The sequence below is a fragment of the Plectropomus leopardus genome, chromosome 8 (assembly GCF_026936395.1).
Source record: "Plectropomus leopardus strain MGB_pleo_1.0 chromosome 8, ASM2693639v1, whole genome shotgun sequence".
Classification (NCBI taxonomy): Eukaryota; Metazoa; Chordata; class Actinopteri; order Perciformes; family Serranidae; genus Plectropomus; species Plectropomus leopardus.
This window is the reverse complement of record NC_142183.1, coordinates 25,411,787-25,424,587: the sequence shown is the minus strand read 5'-3', so window position 1 is coordinate 25,424,587 and position 12,801 is coordinate 25,411,787. Positions and strand designations below refer to the sequence as shown.

The following is a 12,801-nucleotide window of genomic DNA, read 5'->3' as shown; positions in this document are numbered from 1 at the left end:
TGAATGCAAACTGGCAGCAGAGAAGTGGATGATGTTTGAGAAGTTGTGTGGCAAGTTTCTGTGGAAGTTTTAATACTGGCATGCAAACTTTTCACTATTGGTCTCCATTGTGACTGAAGTGAATCCAAGCTGCTGTTCTCCAGATCCAGGACTGTTAAACTGCTTATCTCAGTCCAGCATAGTTATGTCCTGGAAATGGGTAAGTCATAGATCTGTTAATAAAATCTGAAGAATGCTTTGACATATCTCTCAGTTTTCATTGCTAGATGACTGTGGGTCTATATAGTACTGAATTTATAAAGGTTTGTAATGCTGTTAAACAATGATGTTGATCTTTTTAGTTATTCAGGGAGGATATGGAAACATTAAAAAGTGCTCAGCAGATGATAGGAAATCTTTACTGAGAAAAAATTATTAATTCAGTCAATCCAAATCATGAAAAATTCAACAGGGTGTAGATTTTCCTTATGAAGGCACAACTTAAAATTTTTGACAGACATCTTCCAAACCTACACAAGGCGAGTGTTTGAAAAGACAATTTTCTAATAATCATTTCATATGATACTGAACCAGATGGACTGAGGTCCAACAAATGGCAAGGGGGTCAAATAAAAATCATCAGAATGTTATTTCAATAGTGTTGATTTATTTCATTTAGTGTCAAAGTCTGTGCAATGTAGTAAAACCATCAAAGAGGCACCTATAGGGTTGGTTGACGTGGGCGGTGGATGTGTCAAAAAACTGGACTTTTTAACGCAGGAGACCAATGTTCGCACGCCGAAGTCAATATTCATTTCTTCTAATAACAACGTAGCATAGTATGCTAGTATGTGTAGCATGCTGTAGCCGCAGAATTTGATATTGTCACGTGATATATGCCACATTACATTTGTGACCGAAGTACTTATTTATTGCCAAACCATGATGTTTTTCCTGATCACGTAGTTTTGTTGCCAAAACCTAACCAGGTAGTTTTGAGGTGGAACTGCGACCATTGCAGGATATCTTTAAACTACAACTGTTAGAGCTTATATATATATGGAAAATCAACATACTCGTTCGTTTGTCGTTTATGAGACAGCATCGAACTTGCCAATTGACATTTTACTAAAACTACTTTCACACACAACTTTAACATAAAACATGCACCAACATGACGAGAAAGCAATTGGACAAATAGAAAACAACAAATAAAATCAAAAAGACAAAAAAAATTAGGTTGATAGAACTACTGCACATAAGATGAGTAGAGCGTGGCGTAGTTAAAAATCTCCAATTTTCTCCCATTTAATGTTGTGTTGTGCTACTTTGCAATGGCTTGTAGCGATTACTTTTTTTTGACTTGATATTCACTGTATTCTTCAGGAAACTTAAATCCAGAATTGTTTTGTGATGATCTTTAAATACAGATATTTTCCCAGACAGAATAATGGCATTCATTATCTGGGGGGCGTTTTCATCCAGAACTCCCAACATAATGCTTAAAGATTTAAATTCAAGACAAATGTTTTGTTGTTCAGGCAAATGTTTCTGGGTCTGATATCCATCCATCAACTGACTGAAATCATCCACAAATCATAATAGCTCCTAATATATCACACATCTACCCACGTAAACGCAGACTGGCACAACAACTAAAAATGATTTGTCTCATATCCTGAAGGTGTTTCTCCTCGATTTGTCATAGAGCATCAAAGGCTCACCAGAATATCTCCACCTGCTTTAAACACATGAGCTCGCATGCTCTTATTGACGCCACCGAATCTAGTTACTTTCTCTGATTAAGCGATTCTCAGTTTCAATGAGCTGCAACGGGGCCTTCCAGTCATCGAGCAGCCCTGTGTGGGATGGTAATGTGGGGTGAAATAACTGAGATTGAATATTGATCAGGTGTCTGTGTACAGCCTTGGGGTACCTCAATATAATCACTTCCACACTTGTTCTGTCTCCTTCTGAGCGCGTCTGATGGAGTGCTGACAGAGGATGCGACCGCTCTGTGCGAGGTGTGATTTGTCATAACTCAATGCACACACAAACGCACACCAAAACCAGTTATGAGAGCGAGATTAGGTTATATTCAAGCGCTGATCCAGATGCATCATAACCTAATTGTTTTGATCATCTATTTAAAGGAAGGTGTGAGATGTAGATTAAATAGCGAGGAAATGCTTGAGTGTACTGAAATTGAAATGAGTTAGACCCAATTCCCTCCAATGAATCCAGCCTTTTTTTTCTGCAGCACAAGTTTAATTGAACTGTGTCAGCAGTGTTAAAAAAAAAGATGTGCTCAGGCTGAAAAAGAGAGTGTCTGAGAGGCATATTGATTAGCTGCTCCTGGAGGAAAGGATCCTCCTCATCACACTTCCTGGCATCACCTCCCACCGGGTATCCATCTTAATGTGATATGACAACCCTAAGCCATATCAAAACTAAATCTGGACATCGATTTCGACATTCAATTTCAGCGCCTGAAAAACACTTTTCCGCTTTCATACGCACAGCCAGACGCTCGGGTGTTTGTCTTGCTGAGAGGGACTCCTGCTGCGGCCTTACATGCCGCACGCTGGTATCCCCGGACAACTGCCAATAAATGCATGTTTCTCATAGTTTCTCGCTGTTGTTTGTATGCTATTTTCTATTAAACTCTACAGTGTATCATCACACCATCACAGAAAGTCCTAAATAAATTGAAAGCAAGAAACTTTTCAGAGTGCAACAATGAAAAGGTCAACTTCTGTTTGTCCTCAATAGCAACCAATATGGCATTTCTAATTTCTGATTTCAATAAAGTTTACTTGGTGGGGTTGTATAAAGGGTGCCTATCGATACTCAGAGTCCGGTGATGTTGATCTGTACACCCCCAGTTTGGAGAGGCAGGCAATATCAGTTGAAGTGCACACTATATTGAGAATATTTTTACTAATTTTGAATGCATATATTTGTTATTTTTTAAATCTTTTTTAAACTTTAGTCTGTGAATCCTTAAACGTCTGTTTATATATATACTTTATCTTTCTAGAGCAGAAACCACAAAATAAGGCAATGATAAAAACAAGTCGTAAATACAGTAAAAAGAAACAGTGTTCACCACCAGCCCTGAAGCGCTTACATAATCCCTACTGTCATGTGTGTAACTTACCATAACAAGTGTTGGCAGATTTCGCATTTTTACTTGAAGCAGTACATGCTCCTGTGTAGTGAGAGTTCTGAATGGCCGGACTTGTTGAACCTTGTTAAAATCCAATCGATAACATCACAAAATGTACCAGCCAGCCTAAAAACAAGCCCACGTTAAAGCATTTCTCTAAAAAGTAGTTGTCTTTTCACAGATATAAAGTTCAACTGTACACTTTTGTTGGTCACAAAAACAAGATCAGCCTAATGCAAGTACATTAACAGCAGCTGCACCAACACACACATACCATCAGCTTGCCAAGACTGCTTGAATGATGTGTAGTTAACAATCTATATACTAAATGATGTACTGTAGTCCACGTGAGCACACCAGCATTGGTCATGTCATTACTGTTAGCCGTATTTATTCTTTAAACTTCAGAGCAGATTTGTGCACCGAATGTCTGCACCAATTAAACTGGTCTACTGGTTTTAGCTGCCAAAACTGTCGTCTCTTGGCCTTTATTGCATCCTGCGTTCTGAGCCAATACCTTAAACCATATTCTCCCCTTTAAGCGTCATGACGAGAACAGTACGTTCTCTGGCAAACCCGCTGCAACCACGACTACTTCGTGATCTCTATGCATATTAAAGGGATAGTTAAGCTATTTAAAATCAGTATCAGAATCTGGTTTATTGCCAAGTTGCTCTCTCATACAAAGAATTTTCTGTGGTGTATTGGTGTAAAACATAAAAATAGTAAGAGAAATTGACATTAAGATAAAAGCAAGTATTGCAAAATGTATAAAATTAGTAAATAAATAAATAAATAAATATAAAATAGCGAGCATAATAAGAGGTGGGGTTGTATGAGGGCCTTATGCATAGACAGTAGGCCTTGCCCACAGTAGATGGTGGTTGGCACACCCCCAGTTTAGAGATTCAGGCAGGAGCACAACCATGCAAGCTAAGCAATGTACTGCTGTGGACTCGGGGCAGCAGCAAAATATATTTTAGCCACTTACAAAAAGGCCCACCTAAAAACATTAATATTGGTTTAAGTGTACACTGCATTGAGAACATTTTCACTGCTATACCTTAATGCCAGACAGCCCTTTCCAACATGAATGACGTTAAGTCCCCATCTATGCTCTTGTCAAAGCCACCAGACTCCATTAATAGACAATGACCTCTGCAGAGTCCATGAATTCCTGATAATGGACCCCTTGAAGAGCATTATCCTGCTCATACTGTGGTCACTTGCCAAAGACAAAAAAAAAGACCATTTACTTATATTTTCATGCGTTTTTTTTTTTGTTTTTTTTTTTTTAAGTTTTTTTCAGTAGTAACACCTGAGGGTCTGACTGATTGATACCTCAAACAATCAGTATCCCATAAGGTTCTTATGCAATGAAGACGTTTTTCACTAGTAAATAGGATGAACTTTACACTGGACTTGGTGACGGGAAATATTTCTAGTCCGTTCAGTTCATAGAGTGGCCCAGCTATTATCAAAAAAGTTGACGTTACACTAGCAAGATCAATAGATTTTCACGAATAATGATACTGACAGTGATGTAGCCCACTGGTTCCCTACCTGGGGGTCCCGACGCCCACTAGGGGTCACCAAACCTTCGCAAGGGGTCGTGAGGCCTTCTTGACTTTCAGAGGTGTCAGGAAACTCTTGTTAAAAATGTACATCAAATTGTCCATGAAATACAAATTAAGTTGTACAGACAGAACGTTTTAGAAAAATTTCCCAAAAATAACAGGAAAACTCATTACTGATGCAAAATTCAGAAAATAATCTGCTAAAATTGCATCCAAAATGCTTGTTTTACCGCAGTTATCATGTTCATCTTTCAACAGTTCAGGAGTTGTTTTGAACTGTTATTGTTATGTATTTGATATAATATGAAATACTGCCTAAATATGGCACTTACTCAGGGTTGTCAGTTCACTCAATGACTGAAAAGGCTCCCTAAAGAAAAAAGGTTGGAAACCACTGATGCAGCAAACGCATTAATTAATTAATAGAGTTTTACTGGAACTCAGGAATTTATAGACACCCTGCAGCCAATCATAATCGAGTACTTATCCAGATCATGGTATAATCTGGAAATAAGTAAGGTGAATTTTGACCAATTTTCATCAGTAATGTGCAATGTCAAGATCAGGACTGCTGTCAGGATGAGTGCCTGTGTACGTGTTCACGTGAATGTGTTGCTACATGTGCCTCTTCATCTCCCTCTACCATTCCTGACAACTTCAAAGGTCCTTTTCAGCAAGGTTGCCACAGTGTTTGGGCGTCCGTCCCACACAAAAAAGAGTGAGTCAGTTTATGTAGCTCTCAGCTACAGTAGCTATCAGTCCATGGATTCACTAAAAACCAAACTGAAAAGGAGTGTGATTAAATTGTCTTGTAGTAACAAATATTAAGGTGGGAGATAAACAAATCTGCAGCACTAAAGAAGGTGAGGAAGAAGTCGGAGGTATTGAAGAACGTGATTCTCACTAACATGATTAAGTAGGACTTGTTGGCAGCCGTATGTGTTATGTAACCTTGCCTTGATGATATATAGAAGGAATGATGTGATTATGAGCATACGGCTGTGTGGATAGGATTCCATATTTCATGCTAAATAAAGCTTTTGGTACATGAAGTGTGTAAGGAACTCTCACCGTACTTCACTTTTAGCTGTTCTCGGATGCCATTAGCTGATCCATTCATGGTGGAGTTTGACATGATTAATATTTTGGAAAGGCAGCCATTAACTTGTTAATTAGCACAATTCAAGGCCTATAAAAAGCTTTACTTTTACACTTTAATTCTTCAGTAGGCTATTTATGAAGAGAATTAAGACTTTTTTAGGTGCCCAGAGGGAACATCTTAATTAGTATGTTTAGGGGAATGAGGGCAAACAATGTTTAGGCCTCACAGATACCTACAGTAGGAGGTCTAAAAAAAAGAAAATACAGTATGTGTTTGAACACCAGGTCATGTGGTGCAACATCCTCAAGCTCTGAAATCGCATGCAAACAGTAAATTATTTTACTTTTAGGGATGCACCAATCTATAGAGATAAACATGGCTGTATTATGTAAAACTGAGCTCTAAAACCAGTTTGCACTGTAATAAATGAAACTGAAACCGATTTGTCCCTAGTTAGACACAACAAATTCCATTATCTGGCTTAAATGTAAAATTGTGTCCCTGCAAGTAGCCTAGTTCAGAAGCAGATGCACGCACGCACACACACACACACACACACACACACACACACACACACACACACACACACACACACACACACACACACACACACCACATCCTGCTCTTCTGGTCGAGCACCTTGAAAGCACTATAAATATATATAGTGCAGATAAATATTCCAGCTAAAAATGGGTGACATGCAATTAGCTCTTGTGTGATTCTGTCTTTAAAGCAGAGCCACTTGGGTGAATTATGGTTGGCCCGAGAAGCTCTATCCTTCAACTTAACCCCACGGCACGCTCCTTTGACTGAGGTGCCAGCAGATTAAGAGCAGTGCCGTGAGTTTTGTGCTTCGGCCATAATCCTTCTTGCCATTAATTAAATTGGGCTCTGATTCAATCACTGTTTTTCAGGTAATTACAGAAACTCATTCAATTACACCATCGACCAATCAGGTCTGTCGGACCACAACAAAAGCCACAAAGCCAGCACAGACATCATGACATCATTGATTGCTATCTGTCTTGTTTAAGAGGAGTCCATTGTCTGTTAAGTTGTGAATCACGTGGAGTCAAAACTCAAGAATGAGTGGAAAAAAAAATATTTTCAAACTAGATGTGAAAATGCATAAGAGGGAAGAAGCAGTTCACACTTCAAAGATAAAACATATTCATGTTTTTCCAAAATACTTCAAAGATTTATATCTCCAGCAACCTCTGTATGTTTCAATAACTCCCTCGTAACCCTCTGCTCTCAAAGAGTGCCTTTAACACACCACATGAAAAGGTGAAGAGCTGAGTACTGTCATGTGATGTCTGTTTTTCCAAGTTAGCTGACGCAGATGTGACGTCACCCGCTACTCAATGGGTGCCTTTGACAGTGTGGCCGGCATAATTCGCTCAGCAAAACACATCGATAAAATCAATTGCAGTCCATGCCAGCAGGACTAATAGCCCTATCTGGAGGCTTACATGGTCCATCCCCTCGTGGAGAACCACAGGAACGTTTCCCACAGCCTCTTAATGAGTCGTGTTGCCTGATGCTGGTGCTTGTTCAGTCTGTGTATTTCTATCCTATTACCCCAAAGCAATATTTCCGTGTGTGAACCATCGGAAAGAATTTCTATGGTTGCTGAGTGGCCGTAACCACATTTATGTTATCTGATTTATTTGTGTTTTTGTTGGTAAGCAGAAGAGAAGGGGGTTAGATGTTGATTATCTCCAGCATGAAATGCATTTGCACAAACTTTGAATGAGCAGACAGACACCAAGTGAGATTGAATAACCTCACCTTTGGGGAGCATGTCGTCCTTCTTCATATACAGTCTATTGTGTTAACTGGGGGCAAACTAGAGACTGGGCAATATGCAGGAGCTATGACTACTGTTATTTACAGTAACTGCCACAGTGCACAACGGTGGCAATTTGCTAGCCAGTGGGACACACTCCCACAGGGACTTACACGCACTACCATGCACGCATGGCTACCACAGCTAACGCAACAACTTATGCTGCTCGCTTGATGTTACCGGCTTCAATTGAATTGTATTGCAGCCTGCTACTGTGTCACTCGTAGCAGTAAAAGAGTCGGCTTACACTTGGTATTAACAAGCCTTTGGTGATCAAAACATAAGTGGAGAGCCAAGACACATCACCGTTCACATCTGCGTCTATCATTGTCTATCCTGTGTCTCCAGCAGGCTCCAGCAGCAAAGCTCAGATCACAAAAAAGAGGGGGAGCGTGACTTAATTCTCTGCTCAAGACACCATTACTCCATCCTTATGAGTGAGTGTTGCACACAGCTCCTTTACTTTATGATAGTCCACCTGAACGATACAAATGAAAAAAAATCTAGTTTGTCCTTCCGTTTTAAAAGTGATGATTGTTTCATTTATCTCGACTTTCCCACTTAAAATCTTGTGAATCCAGGTTGAGCTCAGAGTGACACAACTTCAGGATCAAGAGGCTTTTCCTCTCTCAGTGTCAAATGGAAGCCAGTCAGCTCTGTTAAGATCGCGAACTGTGGCTCCACTACGCTCTTTAATTGGCTAATTACAAACTGTGTGGATCTAACTCAGCTGCTCAGCCAAGGATTAAAACAACTTGGTGAAATCCTGAACACAAATGTAACACTCTTGGCTGGGCTGCAGACTGAGTCAGACACTGCAGGGTTGCAAGGATACATAACTGGTACCCATCCCCTGCTGTCAATGGCATGATCATATTTATAGTAAAGTGAAATCTCACTAATATTTCTGCCTAGTAAAAAAACTAAACAGACTTTATGAATGTTGAAAGGGGGCAAGGCTTAAGCTCTCTTAGGCAAAGCAACATGAAGTCTGCAGGTTATTAAAAGCCCAGACTCACAAGTTTAACATAACAGCTGAAGATGATACAGTTGAATTTGAACAACTGTTTTTATCTTTTATGTGTCAAATGCATGTACAGTTGCCAATATTCAATTAAAATATAGATACTGTTTAAAATAAATGTATAAAATGTAACACATACACACACAAAAAAAACAACAGCTATGAAAACTGACACTTCTGCTATTCTTTTCACAAGTGGCACTGCCAGGAATTTTGGGCCCCATGAAAACATATCATAATGGACCCCACCACCACAGGTCACAACAATCCTGCCCAAATAGTGGAACCACACCTCCAGAACCCAATCGACCCATTCAAAGCTTTAAATGACTCTATGAAACATTATATATATCCATCTGTATCTATATAGATCTATTTCTATGTGTGTGTATATATATATATATATATATATATATATATATATATATATAGATACACACACACACACACATACGCATATATATACGCACTATATATATATTACCAATCAACTCAGTAATATATAAAATATCTAAAATTGGCTTCCCACTGACAAATTACATGCATTAATATACAAACAGAATAATTTAACACTCTTATCATAACCTAACAAGCTCATGTTATCATAGAAATAATACTTCTACTGTTATGATACTTTGAAAGGAGCTATTCTTCATAATGAGTACTTTTTACTTTTGATATTTTTAATTTTATTTTGCTGATAATCCTTATCAACTTTTATTTATGTAACATTTTTGTATCCAGGACTTTGTCTTGCAATGGAGTATTTTTTGACTGTAGTATTTCTACTTTTACTTTAATCTGATTACTTCTTCAATCACTGGTTAAAACATCCTAGCCAACATTTCAGTTTCTATCAGCTGACGTGATGTGACAGACTGCTGCTCACCTCTCTTCAGCTGGGAGTAGGGCTGGGACACTGGTGGGGGTGTTTGGGGACACAGGGCTGCTGAGGATGAAGCTGCATCTGTGTGCTTTGGCCTGATACCAGTCAGGGACAGGGACAATCGATTCAGTATGAATAACTTGATATAAGTTTGGCTGTATTGATTAAATGACGGTTAAAAGAGGGGCACAATGTAAACAGCACTTTCTGTGAAGCTAATGTAAGAGCAACAAACATAGCTTATGTTACTATGGGCTAAACAGGTTCATTTACACGGTGACCCACCTTTCTTTGTGAAGAACTGGGTGACATACTGTCGCCCTTCCTTTTGTCACTCCTGTCTTTCTTTTAGTTTTTGGTACCAAGACTTTTCTTCTGGAGGTTGACACATGATGCTGCACTGACACTCTTCGCCGCTCTCTGTTAGCAGGTTCCGTGTGAGCCAGGTGTAGGGGCGGGACCGAACCATTTCATGAAAATACAGGGGGGGGCAATACTCGTTTTCTGCCGAAAACAAGAAAGCAAAAAATAAACCACGTTCTAAGTAAAATTTCCTGTTATTGACAAGAGGTTAATAACCCTCTACTGAAAAACATCTTAATGTTCTCATATTGTTATGGCCCCTGTCAGTCAGGAGCCCTTAGACTCGTCCTCACTCTATATGTACAGTCCATGGGTTGGACTTGAGCACTGGATTAAACTGAAATGTCAGTGTAATAGCCCTGGGTTGGACATCAGATCCAGAAATCTCCAAAATCTTGATGCTGCAAATATGAATGTGGATATTAACTGGGACCATAGACTGTATATAGTGATCTAAAAGGTATAAGTAAGATCTAAAATTTATAAAATATAAAGATCATATATCTTTATACACAGGCTATGGCTGGGACTGATCTCTTGTTCTTTCTATTGTATAAATGATTCTGATAAAATATAAATGCCATAGCAGCTGACAGTCTTTGATATATACAAGTTTAGCTCTATCTATCTGTTGATATCCACAAACACAAAAATGAATGAGTTATTACAATCCTTTCACTGAACAGAGATGAGTCTTCATCACTGACTGGGGAGTTCAGCCAGACAGTGTCACATGATTTTGTGGCTTTTAAGTTCACAGAGCACACAGAAATCCTCTTCTAACAGCATCTCACACAGTTTGCAGTAGTAAACAAAATGGTTTCAATGAAAGAAATTATGTAGGTTAGACTTTGCTTTTTCTGTGCCAACAGGTGACTGTAAGTGAAGTTGTGCAGACGACCTGTTTTCCTCCCCTCCTTTATAGAGAAAGGTATATTTAATATTTTACTCCGTAAACAGTATATCTATGTGTTTTACTAGTTTTGATATGTATGTTATTATGAGGATATTTATGTAGTTTGAGCTCTATGATATGTATAGTATCTTATGGAAACATATGCATTCTGGATCTAATTATTTTCTTTAATATTGGAGACAGACTAGCCAGATTTTTCACTCTAACATTAGTCGTATCTTATGGAAACTTGCATACTAGCCATCCTTGCGATGACACAATACTAGAATTTCTAACTTCTATACAATATATAGAACAATATTAACATCTGATACCTTTTTGCAATGCCATCATGCAGTTTAAAATGGTTATTAAAAGACAAATACAGCAACATAACATGATATAATGTGACAACAATGACTTTTTTCTTCTTGGTTAGCGGCAGAGAACGCTGAATGACTAGTAAACAAAAGAGAGATTGAGGAAGAAAACTGGTGCACCAGTGCCACAGAAAATGAGTTTTGAAACCGTTACAAACATTCAGAATTTATATCTATCAATAGATCAACTCTTTTGACAACACTAGACCACACTTACTTTAGGGTGTGTTTACTGTATTAAAGATTGTTTTTACTTGAGCTATATGTATATCTATAGTTTGTACAGTATATAGCAAGAGGATGTATCAAATTAGTATTGTTTATACTATGGCTCTAGATATAATTTGCTTGTTTGCAATGCACAATTACATACATTTGTTTTCCCTTGTTGACCACATTTCATCCCATATTTACTTTCATTATTAGTTAGTATAAGAAAGCATTTCATATATATGATTGATCCCTTGTACCATTTCTGTTTAGCTTCAGAAAAAAAAATGAAAAGAGAAGGAGAGATTACATTTGACAACACATTATTTTATGGAAATGCATTCAAGATCCCCATTTGTAAAACAAATTGCTTAAAGCAAAATGCTGTTGACACTTTTCATATATCAACATGCTCAGTCACCCGCACAACAGAGTAGATTATCAACTGATGAAATTAATCTTATGTCACACCCACAAAAGAGAAAATGATTTTTTTATTACACAGAAATCTGTCTCTGACTTCATCACAATCTCAAAGATCTGAAAATCCTCAGCTCGTGGACTCAGGCTTTGATTATGACTTTGCTGGAACTCAAACCATCTCTAATGTGAACTACACTGAAAAGAAAAGGTTCCAGTATAACATGTGGAGGAGCGGATATCATATGCATGTTAGGGTCAGGAGGTCAGATACATGAGAATGCTTTGTATCCTCCTACAGCTGGAAGCTAAATATACTAAAGCAAAGCTGCAGTCTGGCTGTAGCAGCAGAGTACAGTACAGTGGCCTTGCAGATCTGTGATACAGTCTGGTGATTACACTTTAAAACTATTTTAAAAGCATTTCTAAAGGGCAGTTGAGCCTGTATCTAGCAGTGATATCTTTTATCTGTATCATTAAAATAATAATAAAGAGTCTGGTTTTGAATGATGAACTACTGAGCGGATGTATGGAAGTGGACTGTCGCTGCTTGCTGAACATGATGTTTCCTATGCTGATAAAAACACAAGGCCGGTCATATTCATTGGTTAGATAATGCTTATGGAAGCTGCTGCTCTAAATCAAATCAAAAAGGAGGAATCTCCGTTGCAGTGGCTGTCCTTGCGACCGCACATCTGATTGCTTTATGTAAACAGGTACAACACTAAATTCATGAATTTTCAAGGATGGCTAGGTTTATAAACAATTATTTGCTGCTGTTCCCTGTGGTCAGAAACTAAAACATAAAGGCTATAAGAGCACTGAAGCTTATGTCCATGAAGTTATTTGGTCATTGTCAAGAAAATGACTTCAGTTTGTGCACGGTGTAAGGCAATATCAATACTCTCTGAAGCTGATGGATTAATTTTGTTGAAGAGTTACTCTCT

At 38.3% G+C, this 12,801-nt stretch overlaps 1 long non-coding RNA gene across 1 annotated transcript in view; it reads right to left on the bottom strand.

Annotated features, from left to right (window-relative positions):
* LOC148188949 (uncharacterized) overlaps nt 1-9,999 on the bottom strand; it is a 74,761-nt gene extending 64,762 nt beyond the window's left edge. Inside the window, exons 1-2 of the long non-coding RNA XR_015777138.1 lie at nt 9,872-9,999; nt 9,590-9,681 (exon numbers count right to left, since the gene is read on the bottom strand). This is a non-coding gene — a long non-coding RNA (uncharacterized LOC148188949). The remainder of the gene's footprint in view (nt 1-9,589; nt 9,682-9,871) is intronic.
* Nucleotides 10,000-12,801: the final 2,802 nt, after the last annotated feature.